The sequence below is a fragment of the Tupaia chinensis genome, unplaced genomic scaffold (assembly GCF_000334495.1).
Source record: "Tupaia chinensis unplaced genomic scaffold, TupChi_1.0 Scaffold147980_1, whole genome shotgun sequence".
In the NCBI taxonomy this organism is placed as follows: Eukaryota; Metazoa; Chordata; class Mammalia; order Scandentia; family Tupaiidae; genus Tupaia; species Tupaia belangeri.
Window position 1 is genome coordinate 484,748 of NW_006207830.1, and position 10,999 is coordinate 495,746.

Here is a 10,999-nt window from a genome sequence, read left to right on the forward strand (position 1 = left end):
CTCTTTGTAGTTAAAAACTATCTGTTGTTTGCCTGAACTAGATAAGAACTTCCAGCTAAGATAGTTAATCTTCCCCCTGAAGCCTTCAAGGTGTGTTTATTCTGTCGCTGTTAGCCAGATCTGTCCTTCCTCTATTAACCCATGGGTCCCTGTATTTTATTTGCTGAATTCCTTGTCTGTTAACCAGTGAATTCTTGTGCTTTATCTTTGACTCCCTGTTATGGCAGTGGATATGCTAACTTGGCCTAATATAAGTTAACTTTGGCCTGCAGCTTTAACAAGGGGTATTTATGTAAAATTGGCCTTAAACTAACTTAGTCTACATATGCTACTAACGCTAATTTGGCTTATAGTAACTTAACCTAACATATGTTAATTTTGGCTTAAAACAGGCAGGTGGGGGAGTCTCAAGTTTCCTGATCTTCCTGGTATTTTAGGAAACTGCATTTCTATAGGATCACTAATTGGCTTTATGGTAAAGTTGCAGGAAGTCTGGGGGGTGGTATTTTACCCTTACAGGGTACCATAATAACAGTAAAGCTCATGGCAGAGAAATTGAGTGCAGGTCAGTACAGCAACACAATGGAGAGTTAGGGCTCATAAACTGCTGACCTTGCTTGCAGTTTCTTTGCAGCCCAGGCCTTGCCTTAGGTATTGGAGGCAGCAACTTTACCAGTTTGTGTTGTCTGCATGGTCCCATCATCTAGTGAGTACATGCAGAATTAACAAAAATCTCTAAAGAGTGTGTGTGTGTGTGTGTGTGTGTGTGTGTGTGAGAGAGAGAGAGAGAGAGAGAGAGAAGGAGAAGATGGGATGTATGTATATCAGCCTTAAAATAACTATATGATCCTGGCATTTGCAACAACCCGAATGAACGTAAGGGACCTAATGACAATGGAAATAAATCAGATACAGATAATTACTGCTTGATCTCACATATAAGGGGAATCTAAAATTTTGATCTCATAGAAAAAAGAGAATAGAATGATGACTTACAGGGATTAGAGTATGTTGTGGTAGATGGTCATCAAAGAATACAGAATTTCAGTGACAGAAAAGTTCAAGAGATGTATTGTTAACATGGGAGCTAGCATTGACAATAATGTATTGTAGACTTGAAATTATTAACAACATCATTTTGTTTTCTGGGGATTTTAATTTTATTTTTAGTTTTTTTTTTTTTTTTTTTTTTTTTTTTTACTGGAGAGAGACAGAGAAAAAGTGAGAGGGAAAGTGAAAAATCACCTCCCAGAGGGATAGTAATGCCATAGTCCCTTTTCCTCCATTCTCCTCCTGGTATATTGGGCACTCACACACACACACACATACACACATGCACTCATGATTATTGAGCTGCCTGATCAGGGACTTGGCCACATGGCAGTCCAGTGTCTTAACCAAGATGCCACCTGCTGACACCAAGAAAATTGATTTTAAGTGTTCTCACTAAAAGAAAACAACTGTGAGGTAATACACATTTAATTAGCTTGATTAAGCCACTCCACAATGTACACATATTTCAAAATGCCATATTAAGTACTAGTTTAAAACCATATGAAATAGAGACCAGCAGGTGGTGCAGTAGATGAGATGCTGGACTCCCACAGAACCAACCTTGGTTCAAGTCCTGGACATGGTGGCTTGCCCTCTCACTTTACCTCTCTCTCTTTATCTCTTTGTCTCTCTCTGGTGAGCACATGTACCCTGTAGCAAACTTAAGAATAATAAAATAATAATAATTAATACAGTAAAATAAATAATTTTTAAAACCACATGAAATAAACAGAGTACTAGTAAGTAGGAACATTTGATATGTCCAAGACTCATATATTATAAAATCTATATTTAACATAAATATCTGATCAGGCATTGAACTTTTGCTTCAAAAGACAGATAAAACTAAAGTTGCACTTACAGTTTTGTCACATTTGATAATTCTGGAACACCTCTACAGTTCCTGGAAGAAAAGAACTAAACAAAATAAGAAAACTTTTGAGAGTATGAAAGCCTGCCCTATTTTAATACTTTATTACATATAGATAGTGTGCCACAGGAAATCTGGCCTTTTGGGAATGGATGACTTAAGTTTTTCCACTGTGACAATCACAGTAATTTAGATCATGCCACCTTGAATCAAGACACTCTGATTAGACATAAAATAGCCCATGAAACTTTCCTTTCTTAAAAATATTTTCACCGGAACAAGGAAAATTGAATGTGATGTTACTTCCTATTTAAAACTGTACTCATCACACTATTTTATTTGTACAAAATATTTTGAGAGGTTTTTGCTATAGGGCACATGCATTCACCAGACAGATAGAGAGAGACAGAGAGACAGAGAGACAGAAAGCCAGAAATCACCCCCCCAGGGGGGATGGCCACACCCCAATCCTTTCTCCTCCATTCTCCTCTCGGGATCTTGGGCACGCACGCACATGTGCCTGGCGTGAGTTTAAGCCACTGGGTCCAGGACTCAAACTGCGGTCGACTACGTGGGAGTCCAGCGACCATAGCCATTACGCTAACTGTTGATCCCTGTACAAAATATTTTTAAGTCATTGTTTATACTTCAAAACATTAGAAGATCAAGGATAACTAGGATAGCAGGATTATTAACTGTTACATCATTTTCTGAATATTTAGACTTGCAACAAAAGCATTGTTTAATTTGACATAAACATTTCAGCTCTATTTGGAATTATTTGACTACCTAAACATCCTTAAACATTTAAACTTTATAATTAGAAAGTTGATAGTCAATGTCCTAAAGAGAACACTGAATTCCAGCTCCTTCCAAGGTAAGCTCTGTGATTTGGAAAAGTTATTTACTTTCTTTGACTCTTGCTTTCATCCTCTGTAGAAGACTTCAGCAGAGTTTTGCAGATAAATAAAACTGACCAATACTCTTTTTATTTCAGATAGATTATCAATCTCTTGCAAACAGGTGCCACATGCAACCCACTTTCTTCTCTACTGTTGTTTCTCTGGGCAGATAATTATGCCAGACATACATCCAGCGCTCAACATTCTTAGAATAAATGTAATCCATGTATGCACGAGTAAACAGATGAACAGATGCTTTCGACGAGAAATTTGGTATTCCACACAAGTTCCCCTCCCGATGTTTATTGAGTATTCAGGGTATTTAATGCTGAAGGTTTAATAAGTTCCAAGTAGAATAAAGCACTATCTTAAATAACTTTTGGCCTCTCAGCACTATTTTTCCCTCTAACTCCTGGCAACAGTCCTAACCCCTGCCCTTTGGGAGAACTGCCCGCAGGCATCCCACGGTATCCTGAACCCTGTTCGCAGGGGTGGCATGTGACTCAGACAAGGAATCCAGAGGTGAAACCTTAGCTGAGGGTCCCAGAGACAAAGGCAGCTGAGGCTGCATTGTGGGAGGCTGCACACCAGTGAGTCTGCCGAGGTTTCTCAGAGAGCAAACAATTGCCATGATTGGTTCCCTTCAAAAAACCTGACCTTCAAAACCTTGCTCTGATTGGCCACTAGACTCCCTCAAATTTGCATATCCAGCACCTCATGATTGGTCCAAAAGCAACCAATCATAACCCACCATTTACAACCAATCACGGCCCACCGTTTACAACCAATCACTGCCCACCAGTGTGTATATAACCACGATGCCTGGCCCACAGTAGCCAGATGACCAGGAAGACAACACAGACGACCAGGAAGACGACACAGACGACCAGGAAGACGATGATGACTCTGGAGAGCCTGAAGAGCTGAAACACCACACAGTCTCCAGATAACCCTGAAGACCCTGAGGAGTTGTAACACTACATTGTCTCTGGATGACCCTGGAGAGTTGTAACACTGCGTCGTCTCTGTGCTGTACCTTGCTGCCCACAATAAACAGACGACACTGAAGACACGGTGTCATTTCTGTGTTGTAACACTATACCGCTTGTCCTGGCTCTCACTCTGTTCGACTGTCCCCCAGGGGCGGGACACTGCATCACCTAATGAGAGCCCCGAGGCTGCACTACAACTTCTTCATCTAAGAGCTTCTCTAGTTTCTGTACTTTCCTGGTTTCCCTGGAGCTTCACTAATTTCTACCCTCCCAGGATTAGTTTTTCACCATTTCTTAAATGTCTGAGTTCCTATAGTTTGTAGTAAGGCACTCTTGCCCATAATATGTAGTAAGATAATGTTTAATATAATCATAAAAAATATGTACACATGAAAAAGTATTAAATATATAATGGGTTGCATAAATTTGTGTAGTCTCTTTGTCAAAAGAATTTTTCAAAATTAGTATTCCATTGAAGAATTTTTTACCAAAAAAATAAAAAAAGAGTTATCTTAAGTTTTCTCTCTCCTTCATTTATTTCTAATTTCAAATTCTACAAAGAAGTTAATTGCTCCCTTGCTCAGAAAGTTCCCTGACTTGGGAGATTAATACCCAATGGAAGGACAAAGTTATTTAAAATCTCCTGCCTTTGGAAATTACTGCAGCTCCTGCAGTCACACAGGAAAAAACTGTAAAGAAGCTGAGCACATTTAGATTTGTGACATTTTACCTGCAAGTGACAGTAAAGAGGATTCAGGCCTTGTGCTCACAGATAGCAGGCTGAAGGGGGTGCAAGCAGAGGAGGCTCCTTCTTTCTGCTGGAGAGGGAAGGCAAATACCATGCAAAGGCATTGGCCTGCCATGTTCCCTGCTCACCATGGAAATGCCCTAGTTTCATTCTTCAATTCTTACCTTGGACTTCACTCTCTCACTTCCTTCACAAGCACCAGCACAAGAGGAGATGGACAGATGGATGGGTACAGAGAAATGACAGATACTTGATAGTTTAGGCAATAGAATGCATTTATACACTTATAATTTAAAAATCTCTCTTGGGGTGGTATAAACAAGCAAAAAATCATTTCAGAGTTTTTCAAAATAAATTTATTCAAAAGTTTTTCCTCTCTTAACTGTATCTTCAGTAACACAAAATTAGGGTGCTGTTTAACTTGGACCTGGTTGGACAATTAAGACTTTGGAGAATGAAAAAAATGGTGCCAGTTATAGAAGCAAACTAAAGACTGATGATTCCAGGGATGAGAGTCGTGCTATGTAGTTTTCTGTTCATTAAGAGACATCTGAGGGAACCAGCAGTTAGCGTAATGGCTATGTCGCTGGATTCCCACGTAGTCGACCGCGGTTCGTGTCCCGGACCCGGTGGCTTAAAACTCACGCCGGGCACGTGTGCGTGCGTGCCCAAGATCCTGAGAGGAGAATGGAGGAGAAGGGATTGCGGCGTGACCATCCCCCCTGGGGGGTGATTTCTCGCTTTCTGTCTCTATGTCTCTCTCTGGCTGTCTGGCGAATGCACGCGCCCTACAGTGAAAATCTCTCTCAAAAAAAAAAAAAAAAAAAAGACATCTGAGATCATTCTTTTGGCTAGTTTCTCATGGCTGACTCTCACACCCAGGAAGACAATGTGGGAAGATGCCATATCTTTGTTTGTGTGGCTGACTTGATAGTAAATAACTGCAATGTTAATATAACCAGCTCTCAGATGAATGTAAGTATCTGGATGAGGTCTTTTCTGTTATGAAGATATTGAGACGTTACATTTGTTACAGGTATAATTTGCAATTAGTGTAACTCAATATTGTACGTGAAGAATAGGAGCTGGGTGGCCAGTCCTGAGGCTTCTTGGTGAGGCTGTGCTGAGGGGTGTCTACAGTCAGGCTGCCCTGCAGAGATGTTCAGAGGGAGACATCAGCAGAGCACTGCGGCTCTGTCAGGGAGCTCCGCTCTGTCAATGTCTAGGTCTTTGGCTGATTTCCATTTAATTGCTCTAAACACAGCTAATGTATTATTAAATTTAACCACATATTTCTTTTCACAAACACCCAAGAGCTGATTCTTCCATAAAAAAGAGAAATCACACAATGGTGACTGAATTCATTCTGCAAGGAATCCCTGTCAGAGGGCCTAGAGACAACCCTTTTATTCATCTTCTCATTGACATATTCATGCACCCTCTTGGGAAATGTGCTCATTCTCATGGCGATCCTCTCCTCCTCTTGGCTTCACACTTTCATGTATTTTTTTCTTGGGAATCTTCTCCATCTTGGACCTGGGACTCTCTTCAACGACTGCTCCCAAGATGCTGTTGAACCTTTCAAGGCAGAGTCAAATGCTCTCTTTTCAGAGTTGTGCTGCCCAGCTCTTCTTCCACCATCTCCTGGGCTGCACATACTTCTTCCTGTACAGGGTGATGGCCTTGGACTGCTATGTAGCCATTTGTCGTCCCCTGAGGTACATGGTCATCATGAATCCCTGGGTCTGTTCCATCTTTGCCACAGGCACCTGAGTGGGTGGCCTTATGCATGCTGTTATGCTAACCTCCCTCACCTTCCAGTTACCCTACTGTGGGCTAATGATGTGGCCTATTACTTCTGTGACATACCTGGGTGTTATCTCTAGCCTGTGAGGATACATCTGTAGCCCAAGGGGTAGGTTTTACAAATGTTGACCTTTTGGCTTTTACGTACTTACTCCTCATCTTTGTTTCCTACATTCACATTGGGATCTCCATATCAAAGATCTGCTCAGCAGAGGGCAGGCATCGAGAATTCTCAACCTGCAGTGCCCACCTTGCTGCAATTCTTTTTTAAAGAGAGCAATATAGTCTTTATTGGCACGTAAAAGGATTGTCCCTGTTATCGGGAATAATGTAATACCATCTTATTATTATGTATTGTAACCATTATGTACATATGGACACATACATAAAAATACAGACACCGCATGTTAACCAAGCAATGTTGGAATAAATCCACATACTAAGCCATAGCATGCTTAAATAGCTTATATCTTAACTGCTCACTATACCTAGACGAATTTCCCCTTAAGCATACTAGTAATTTTAAAATGATGTAATAAAAAATCCGATGGCAATATTTTATTATTTTGCTGAATTACATTTGAGAAAAAGAAGCTAGTAGCTTCTTCACTATTTTAATACTAGTATATTCTGGATCAATATTATTCAAATACATGTATAGATTCTTAAAATATAAACTTCTCAGGAGACATTATTTAGTCTGTGTCATTGGTGTGCTTTTGCAAAACACTTTAACATTGCAAACATCAGAATTTTCAAATTGAGCATGGGAAAAGATGTACAGTCTACTACAATGATACTGGTGTACTGCTACATGAGGCTTCCTCAGCACATCAATCAATTAAAGGTTTATCAATAAATTGCTTGACTTCCACCATTTCCTGCTAACATGAACTGTGCAGCATGTCTTTGCAGGTTTTAAAAGTTACATTGGCATGAGATCAGCAGTTAGCGTAATGGCTATGTCGCTGAACTTCCATGTAGTTGACCATGGTTCAAGTCCCAGACCTGGTGGCTTAAACCTCACACTGAGCATGTGTGTGTGTGTGCTCAAGATCCTGAGAGGAGAATGGAGGAGAAGGGATTCTGGCATCATCATCCCCCCTGGGGGGTGATTTCTTGCTTTCTATCTCTCTTTCTCTTTCTGTCTTTCTGGCAAGTGCAGGCGCCCTATAGCAAAAACATCTAAAAAAAAAAACTTTATATTGGTAGAATATATCAATGTTTAAAATTTTTCAACAGTAAGAGAACCATTAAGGGAACTAAAGGATCACCATCTCCAGAGCCCTGGAGAATAGAAATCTCTCTATTAAGGCCACTGATAGGACCTTGTGGAAAGGAGACCCCAAGTGGAGGCCAGCAACTGAGCGCAGTGACTCCGCCATCCTCTGCTGCTTGTACAGAGTTCTGCCCTGAGAAAATCCTGCCAAAATAATTCTGTTAGAAGGAATGCTATTTTCTACTTCTTTATCTATCAAAGCTTTTACATATTCTGTTGCCTACTTAATTCCAGCTTCATCCTCCTGTGAATCTGGGAAAAGTCCAGTAATATGAAACCAAAAAGGCATAGCCATGTTTATATTTAATGTAACAAACATTACTGGCGCATGCAGGCAGCTATATTTGATATGTGAGCTTCTGATGCCTGCAAAGGCTTCTGCCCATTCATGCCTGGTGTGTTTTTCAAGCTGCTGGGTCAAGGACTCAGTCCTTAGAGTCGGCCGTGTGGGATCCAGAACTTTAACCTCCATGCCAACTGCCAGTATCACCCAATCCATGAAGGAAAATCGCAGCGGTGGCCTTCCTGGTGTTGGGCATGACTGGGCATGATGGAGGGAAGCCAGGCAGAAGTTATTGCCACATGACACAAGCTCAACAGCAGCACATCAGAAACCAAAGGGAACGCTGGAGCTGATTTTCAAACAAAGGCATGGGAGCAGGGAGTCCTGGCCTGCACCACAGGGCATGCCCAGGCACATGCCCCTCACTGCAATTCTATGTACTTAGGGGCCAGTGATAGTGCCTTTCTTCAGCCCAGTTCCAGTCCCTTATTTGGTTCTGCAATTCAGATCTTCAGGACTCTTGTAAGCCCCACGTTGAACCCTCTCATCTACAGCCTGAGGAATCAGGATGTAAAGTCAGCCATACAGGACTGTATTTGCTAAGACAAGCTTGGCTACAGAAAATAAATGAAAAAAAAAATCTTTTTCTGGACAAAGTTTGCTTCTTCATTTTTTAAATTTATTTATTTAGAATTATTTTATTTTATTCATCATATATAAATGTATGTGTGTGTGTGTGCATGTACGTGTGTGTGTGTGTGTGTGTGTATATATATATATACTTGTGTGTGTGTGTGTGTGTGTGTGTATATATATATATACTTGTGTGTGTGTGTGTGTGTGTGTGTATATATATATATATAAACTTGACCAGAGAGGGACAGAGAGAAGGAAAGTGAGAAAGCAAGTCAGTAGGTACAGGACTGGAAATATGGTTGTCCATGTGGGAGTCCAGTGCCCCAGCCACCATGCCACCTGCCAGCCCCTGATTCTTCATTTCTTTTTCTTTTTTTATGAAAGACAGAGATAGAATGGTAGGGAAAAAGAGAGAGAGAGAAGCATTTCTGAGAGAACATTTCCACACCATCTTCCTCCTTGTTCCATCCTCTCGGTTGCTAATATTTTAAGTGCACACTGGCCAGATTAGCTTTTTCAGATTGGTCTGGATCCAAACCCAATCCTCAAAGGTGGCCATACGATCACCCTGCAGCACCCTGCTCCTGAGACACAGAAGCTGGGCTTTATTCTCCATTTACTGGGTCACATTTTCATTCAAGGCATTTTGGAATGAATTATGCTCTGCATCAATCTACCACTTAACCTCATGATTTAAAAATGTCTGTGTTATATCTTGGCATCAGTTAAAAGTTCATTCACATACATGAAGGAATGTGAAGAAGGGGGAATGAAGAGTGCAAAGAAAAAATTTAAGAAAGCCTAGCTTAATAGAGATTGTGAAAATTCCATATATTTTGGGAACAGCAGTTATGTCACTGGACTCCCGTGTAGTCAACCATGGTTTGAGTTCTGGACCTGGAGGCTTAAACTCACGTTGGGCATGTGTGTGTGCATGCCCAAGATCCCGAGAGGAGAATGGAGGAGAAGGGATTGTGGTGTGGTCATCCCCTTTGGGGGGTGATTTCTCACTTTCTGTCTCTCTGTCTCTCTCTGTCTTTCTGGATAGCACATGTGCTCTATAGCAAAAACAAAAACAAAACAAAAAACTCTCCAAAAAAAAAAAGAATTCTATATATTTTCTTTATGTAAAATATAACCTCCAGTATTTTGCCAATGGATACCAAAACTTAAACGAAATCCAGTATTGTTTAAAAAAAGATCATTCTATGTCACTCTTTTAAGTGATTTTTTTTTTACCCATAAACATTTTTTATTTTTTATGAATTGGATTAGTCATCATTTTGAATGTTGCCTTCTGCTAAATTACTCTTTCAACACGAATTGAGATGACTGTATTTTGTGCAGTCATATTCATAAATGTTAGATGGAATTCATTTAATGTTCTTGAACTTTATATTTTTAGATATACTATAAAGATTACACAGCTGTTGCTTGGAGATATAATATGAATTACTTTGAGCAGTGGGATCATGATTTGGGTCCTATGCCAGCTGATAGTCAGCTGCTACAAACTAAAAGAAGCTAACACAGGAAAATAAAAATTCTTAAAGGGTATGAACCTTATACTTTAGAATGTTTTGAGTAATGCCTGCTTGTTTTAGACATCTAAGTATTTGTCATGACAAAGTACATTTTGTGATTAGTAGACTGGCTTTCAGTTTTCTAGTTTCCTTTTGGAAAGCTAGGACTATTTCTCCCTCATTTTGCTAGGAATTAGAATAAGTATGACCAGCAACACATGTCAAGATCTATTTCATTAACTCAACTTTATTTTCCATAACTCATTTGATTAAAATTTAATATTTGGTTATATTTGGTTTGATTCTTTTTTTTTTCTTGTCCTTTTTTTGCATATATTTTTTATTATCATCATAATCTTCTTTATATTACATTGGATTACATATAACTTTACAGTGTATTACATTGCTTTTTCAAAAGGGAATGCCATGTAGGATGGAAAGTTCTATAGATATCTGTCAAGCCCATTCCATTTATAGTATCATTTAAGTACTGTATCTCTCTATTTATTTTCTGTCTAGAAGATCTGTCTGTAGGAGATAATGGGGTGTTGAGATCTCCAACAATTACAGTATTTCTCCCTATCTCTCCTTTTAGCTCCAGTAGTCTTTCCTTCACATATTTAGGCACACCTGAGTTGGGTGCGTAGATATTTATAAGGGTTATGTCTTCTTGCTGGATTACCCCATTTACTATTATATAATGCCCTTCTTTGTCTCTTCTTACAGTCTTTCTCTTGAAATCTATTTTGTCTGAGATCAGTATCACTACTCCAGCCTTCTTTTGATTTCCATTTACATGGAATATCTTTTTCTAGCCCTTGACTTTTAGTCTATGTATGTCTTTATCCATAATGTGAGTTTCTTGTAGGCAACAGATAGAGGGTTTCTGTTTTCTTATCCATTCAG

The 10,999-nt window shown here is 39.7% G+C and overlaps 2 pseudogenes; one reads left to right on the plus strand and one right to left on the minus strand.

The window, feature by feature from the left end:
* Positions 1-870: 870 nt before the first annotated feature.
* LOC102484083 (putative olfactory receptor 10D4) lies at positions 871-8,537 on the plus strand (annotated as a pseudogene).
* LOC102477758 (acyl-protein thioesterase 1-like) lies at positions 7,206-8,037 on the minus strand (annotated as a pseudogene).
* Positions 8,538-10,999: the final 2,462 nt, after the last annotated feature.